The sequence below is a fragment of the Nerophis lumbriciformis genome, linkage group LG02 (assembly GCF_033978685.3).
Source record: "Nerophis lumbriciformis linkage group LG02, RoL_Nlum_v2.1, whole genome shotgun sequence".
NCBI lineage: Eukaryota > Metazoa > Chordata > Actinopteri > Syngnathiformes > Syngnathidae > Nerophis > Nerophis lumbriciformis.
This window is the reverse complement of record NC_084549.2, coordinates 71,248,336-71,254,960: the sequence shown is the minus strand read 5'-3', so window position 1 is coordinate 71,254,960 and position 6,625 is coordinate 71,248,336.

Here is a 6,625-nt window from a genome sequence, read left to right as displayed (position 1 = left end):
TTTTTTTTTTTCAAATACCTGTTTAGATAGTTTATTGTAATAGTGTTTATGTTGCGTTTCGCTTGATTGTAAAATATGTGGATGGAGATGGGGGGGTAACATTCATATGTTGTCAATATTCAGTGTTTTATCCTTCATAGTTAATATTGTAAATGCCACATTCTTTATTTTCATGTACATTCTGGGTGTCTCATTCAGTAAAAAAAATTGAAATTTCGGCCGGTCTGTCATAATGTTTTTAGCATTCCGACATTATTGTGAGGTTTTGTATTAGTGTTCCTAAAAATAGGACCCAAACATACATACAGTACAGCAGATTTTCACTGCTTACATATATATATATATATATATATATATATATATATATATATATATATATATATATATATATATATAGATAGATAGATAGATAGATAGATAGGTATACTGGACCTCAGACACATTGTTTTCTCTAAATTTGGCCCCCCTAGTCAAAATAATTGCCCAGGCCTGGTCTAGGGGAAACCCTGGAATGAATGAATGACCTATAGAAATGTTTCAACAAAAAAAAATCCCAATTTAACCTGGCTAAAACCAACCAAAACATTTTGCTTCGTGTTTTCGCTGACAAAGCAAATGATTGTAAAAAATATGTTGTCAATATTCAGTGTTTTATCCTTCATAGTTAATATTGTAAATCCCACATTCTTTATTTCCATGTACATTCTGGGTGTCTCAGTCAGTAAAAAAATGTTAAATTCCATTCCGTTTTGTAAGGTTTTTAACGTTTTTAGCTTCCAATCAGACATTATTGTGAGGTTTTGTATTAGTGTTCCTAAAAATCAGATATACGGGCCCACAGACGCATATTTTTTTCTAAATTTGGCGTCACAAAATAAAAGCCCAGGCCTGCTTTAAATGAACATTTTTTTTTTTTTAAATACCTGTTTAGATAGTTTATTGTAATAGTGTTTATGTTGCGTTTCGCTTGATTGTAAAATATGTGGATGGAGATGGGGGGAGGGGAGTGACGTTCATATGTTGTCAATATTCAGTGTTTTACCCTTCATAGTTAATATTGTAAATCCCACATTCTTTATTTCCATGTACATTCTGGGTGTCTCATTCAGTAAAAAAAATTTAAATTCCGGCCGGTCTGTCATAACGTTTTTAGCATTCCGACATTATTGTGAGGTTTTGTATTAGTGTTCCTAAAAATAGGACCCAAACACACATACAGTACAGCAGATTTTCACAGCTTACATATATATATATATATATAGATATAGATATAGATAGATAGATAGATAGGTATACTGGACCTCAGACACATTGTTTTCTCTAAATTTGTCCCCCCTAGTCAAAATAATTGCCCAGGCCTGGTCTAGGGGAAACCCTGGAATGAATGAATGACCTATAGAAATGTTTCAAAAATAAAATTCACAATTTAACCTGGCTAAAACCAACCAAAACATTTTGCTTCGTGTTTTCGCTGACAAAGCAAATGATTGTAAAAAATATGTTGTCAATATTCAGTGTTTTATCCTTCATAGTTAATATTGTAAATCCCACATTCTTTATTTCCATGTACATTCTGGGTGTCTAAGTCAGTAAAAAAATGTTAAATTCCATTCCGTTTTGTAAGGTTTTTAACGTTTTTAGCATCCAATCAGACATTATTGTGAGGTTTTAGATTAGTGTTCCTAAAAATCAGATATACGGGCCCACAGACACAGTTTTTTCTCTAAATTTGGCCCCCTGAGGCAAAATAATTGCCCAGGCCTGACTTAGAGTGACTCTCATGGGCTTCACTGATTCAAAGTTTGTGACTCTTTTCCACCCCAAAATGCGTGCAAATATAATAATTGAAGGCGCTGCTCAGTATTTATGACTTGCAGTGTGTTGCCCGTGCTTTATTTGCACATGTGACCGCGTCCACACTGATGAGATTTCAAATTTGACCTTTCAAAGTCTTCATTTTTCCCTTCAATATGTCCCGTTAATATGTTCCCACTTACGGCCCGAATAATCACATTCCCCTCGCCTCTTTTTGACATGTACTTTTATTTAAATAGGTGCACAAAGCAGTGATGGACACCTCCATGATGGAAGGCTGTGCATGAGACTGATGGCACCTGGGGTATTTTCTCCCTCTCTCTCTCTCTCTCCCGGTCATATGTATTTCGCTGGAAATTTCCAGGGGATATTTTAGATGTTAATAGCCCTGAAGTGGTCTCGGTTTCTTATTTAATTTCTCTCGCCTTCTTTAAATGTAATTCGCCCACAGACTGTGCCGCGAGGCTTCGAAAGAAGGGAGAAAAAAAAAAGTCTCTCATTTCCACAGCAGAATGGAAATGCAAATGCCGCACACACACACACACACACACACACACATGCCCTTGACACAACTCACCAGTGCACACAATTAAGTTGGTCACTGAATGTGAAGTCTGGTGCAGCACACTCCATTTTATACCATTATTGTTATTATTTCCATTATTATTCTGCTCCCTCTTGCCTCTTTCTCCACACAATTAAAAAAAACGCCATTCATTTATCATACAAATGCAACAATTTCTAAAAGATAAAAAAAAAAAAAAAATAGGCAAAAAAAAAAAGACATTTTACTGTTAAAATTAAAAGACATTTTGGTTGCATGAAAAAAAAAAAAAAAAAAAAAAAAAAAAAGTGTCCACTATGAATGTTACCAAAGAGGGGCGCTGTCCGTCTATCAGACACTCCACGCGAATCGATCCCATCACTCCTGGCTTTTTTTTCCCTCCCTCCTCCTTTAAATAATTGATATATTATAACCACAACCTGCACCAAAATAATCTATAAATTGTAATTTTATTGATGTCTTATTATGTTCTGTAATGTGTTTTTTTTTTTAACTCAACGTTTTTATTTAAAAAGGAGAAATTCAAGCTTGACAAAGATCGTTAATAAAAAAAAATTACATTGAAATAAAACAAATAAAATGTGTATTTCAGTCAAAGAAAATATAATAATTAAAACATGAGAACGGGATAGTTTTTCGTGAACGCAAAACATGGGGAATAATCATTAAAAAAAAAAGAGAATTAAATATATATTTTTAGTGAAAGGAAATTCTGCGTGGGCTGATTAAAGGCATTAAGAATTAAGAAGGAAGTGTGGGCGTACATGTAATTAATAATTCATCAACGAACGATCCCTTTTGAAAAAAAAAAATTAACAAAAAAAAAAAAAAAAAAAAGCGAAGCTGCTATTTTCATAAAATAAAAGTCAAAACTCCCGCTCGTGTTGTAGGTGTATAATAATAATAATAATAATAATAATAATAATAATAATAATAATAATAAAAGTGCATTTTGGTGGTTCTCCGTGGATGTGGACGGACAGCTGGGCAGCGGCCGGCTGATTGACTTTGTGGTGACATCTGGGAGGCCCGCTGGCCCCTGGCACGCGTGGAGGCTGATGTCGCCATTTACATGCAAATTTAGGAAGATCATCAAGGGCCTCGCCCCGTAAATTCACCCCCCACACACACACACCGCCAAACACACAGTATAGAAAAAAAAGAAAGAAAAAAAAAGCCAGTAGTGTGCTCCATGACAGGAAGTCCTCATTGGTGTTTGATTTCATATCAGTGGAGGTCAACGCGGCTGTGACGTCACAAATGACGGACACACACACACACACACACACACACACACACACACACACACACACAGATTGTTTACTTCCTGTCCTCGCACCAAAAACTTGCACACATAATACAGATTTAGTAGGAAATCCACAAATGTTGCTCTTATTTTGTATTACCTTTAACTTTTTGTACATTTAACTATATATTTGTCAAATAAATCCTACTATATAACCTTTTCTTTCTTTCTTCTAAATCCTCCTGAAAAATGCAAAACTTATCAAATGACTTTTTGGAAGATATTCTAACACACAAATTAATGAGTTTTTGTGAGGAATTCGACTTTATTACCAACATATTAATTGCATTACTAAATAATAAAAAAAATAAATAAAACATTTTTAATCAGTTTTACTGTGTTATCAGTTTGACTGATTATTTTTTTATTCGTTTCCTGTTAATTACAATTTGTAAAAAAAAATATACTATTGTTTAATACTAATTACTTTTTTGTAAATAAATGAACTAAATAATCACTTTACTGATTCTTTCTTGTTAGAAATCCTACTAAAAACCACAAACTTCTTAATTTCTAATTATTTCAATAACCTACAAATATGTTGACTTTTAAATTCAACACACATTATTTAAAGAAATCATCAAAAAACACAAAACTGCCTGTTTTGAACAAAAACAATAATTGACAAAATACCCTGCAAATTAGTCAGTTTCCTACCAATTATTAATTGATGAGTAACTTTCTCTTGTTCCGTGGCTTCAGGCTCTATGGTTATCATCACACTTTCCCCACTTTAGTCACAAATGAGTCATTTATCTATACCAATTTTGGAAATTCAAATTTTTTGTCCCTAATTAACACACAAATTAATCTTTTTTTGTTGTTGCTCAAAACCTTTAGTAAAAAATCCTATTTAAACCAATGACTGTTTTCTAATTACTGTGTTTTGTACAATAATGCCCACTCTATGGTTATCATCACACTCTCCCCACTTAAGTCACACCTGAGTCATATATCTATACCAATTTTGGAAATCCGAATTGATTTCCTCGCTATTTCTACTAATTAACACACACATTAATCATTTTTTTGCTCAAAACCCTTAATATAAAAATAATATTTGTTTTCTAATTACTGTGTTTTGTACGATAATGCCCACATTTGTTGATCCACCTCTGACTCTATGGTTATCATCACACTTTTCCCCATTTAAGTCACAAATGAGTCATTTATCTATACCAATTTTTCAAATTCAAATTAGTTTCCTCGCTATTTCTACTAATAAAGCAGAAATTAATCTTTTTTTTTTGCCTCAAAACCTTTTGTAAAAAAAAATCATATTTAAACCAATGACTGTTTTCTAATTATTGTGTTTTGTACGATAATGCCCACTTTGTTGATCCACCTCTGACTCTATGGTTATCATCACACTTTTCCCACTTAAGTCACAAATGAGTCATTTATCTATACCAATTTTTCAAATTCAAATTAGTATCCTCGCTATTTCTACTAATAAAGCAGAAATTAATCTTTTTTTTTGGTGTAAAAAAATCATATTTAAACCAATGACTGTTTTCTAATTACTGTGTTTTGTACGATTTGTGGATCCACCTCTGGCTCTATGGTTATAATCACACTTTTCCCACTTAAGTCACAAATGAGTCAGTTATCTATACCAATTTTTGCAAAAAAAAAGGCCACCAGCAAATTTAATTCCTTGCTATTTCTACTAATTAACACATTTATTTGCTCAATACCTTTAGTAAGAAATCCTATTTAAACCAATGACTGTTTTCTAATTATGGTTTTGTACGATAAAGCCCACATTTGTTGATCATCTAAGCCTAAAAAAATAAAAAAATAAAAATTAATTGTAATAAAAATAACAATTTCCCTTGTGGATCAATAAGGTTTGTCTAAGTCTATGGTTATCGTCACACTTTCCACCATGGCATCAGGGAAATTAACTGCAAAGAAAAATGAAAAGTGCGCAGCACGCACACACCTTTCCACGCAAAATCCATGCTTATGACATATTTAATACTTATTTTCAAGTTATTTTCTACTTTCTCTGCGTGCAGGACCGCCACATGCAGCATAAAAAAAAGAGAGCTCTCATCAGGCGGATTCAGGGCTCAGCTGACTCCCCTCTTTCTCTCAGTCTGTCTCTCCACGTCCAGATGGCTCCTGCACACAGATTTGCATTCATTTCCCCACTAATATGTCCACGACGAGCTGGGGGCCAGCTGCATTTGTTGTCAAATACGCTTTAAAAGTCCCTTTCAGGACGGCATCGTTACCGACCTGACGGCTGCTCTCTCTCTCTCTCTTAGTATATCTGATCTGTAAGAGGATTTGTCTCCAAGTTGCATAATTTGATAATCAGATTAGGGGCTGGGGAAAAAAATAAGAGCATCATCAGTGCGTGTAATGAGGGGTTAATTTCTAATAAATGTGCAAAAAAGAGAGAGTTATTTGCTTAGAAAGGTGAGCAATTTGGCTAAAGCGGGAGTGTGGAGGTGAAAAAGCAACAGCTTATAATTCACTTAATGTTTGGCAGCAGCTATTAACCCTCAGCACCAGCTCCAGATAGATTGCTCAGGTTATAGCAGCCCTCCTTTCTGCTCTAATCAAGCTCTCGGGCCGAGAAAAAAGAAGAAAAAAAAGTAACACCAATATTGTTGAGTAAGGAATAATCATTTTAATAGAGGGGATGTATGTAAAACACTAAAGAATGGGGTGTAAATGCAAAAAAAACAATGATAAAAATGGTCATTGAACGCGGCATAATTTTCTTTGAATTACGCACATTTAAACCAAAAAAAAAAAAAAAAATTCAAACTTGTCATCTTCTATCTTTTCCATAAGATGAAAAGAGTCCAACTCACCACATCGAAGAGGCAAAAGTGGAGGAATAAAAAGCGGAGAGAGAGAGAGATGCTCGCTTCCCTCGCCATGCATGCATCCTCTCCTTCGGATACAGGGAGGGAGCGGTGGGC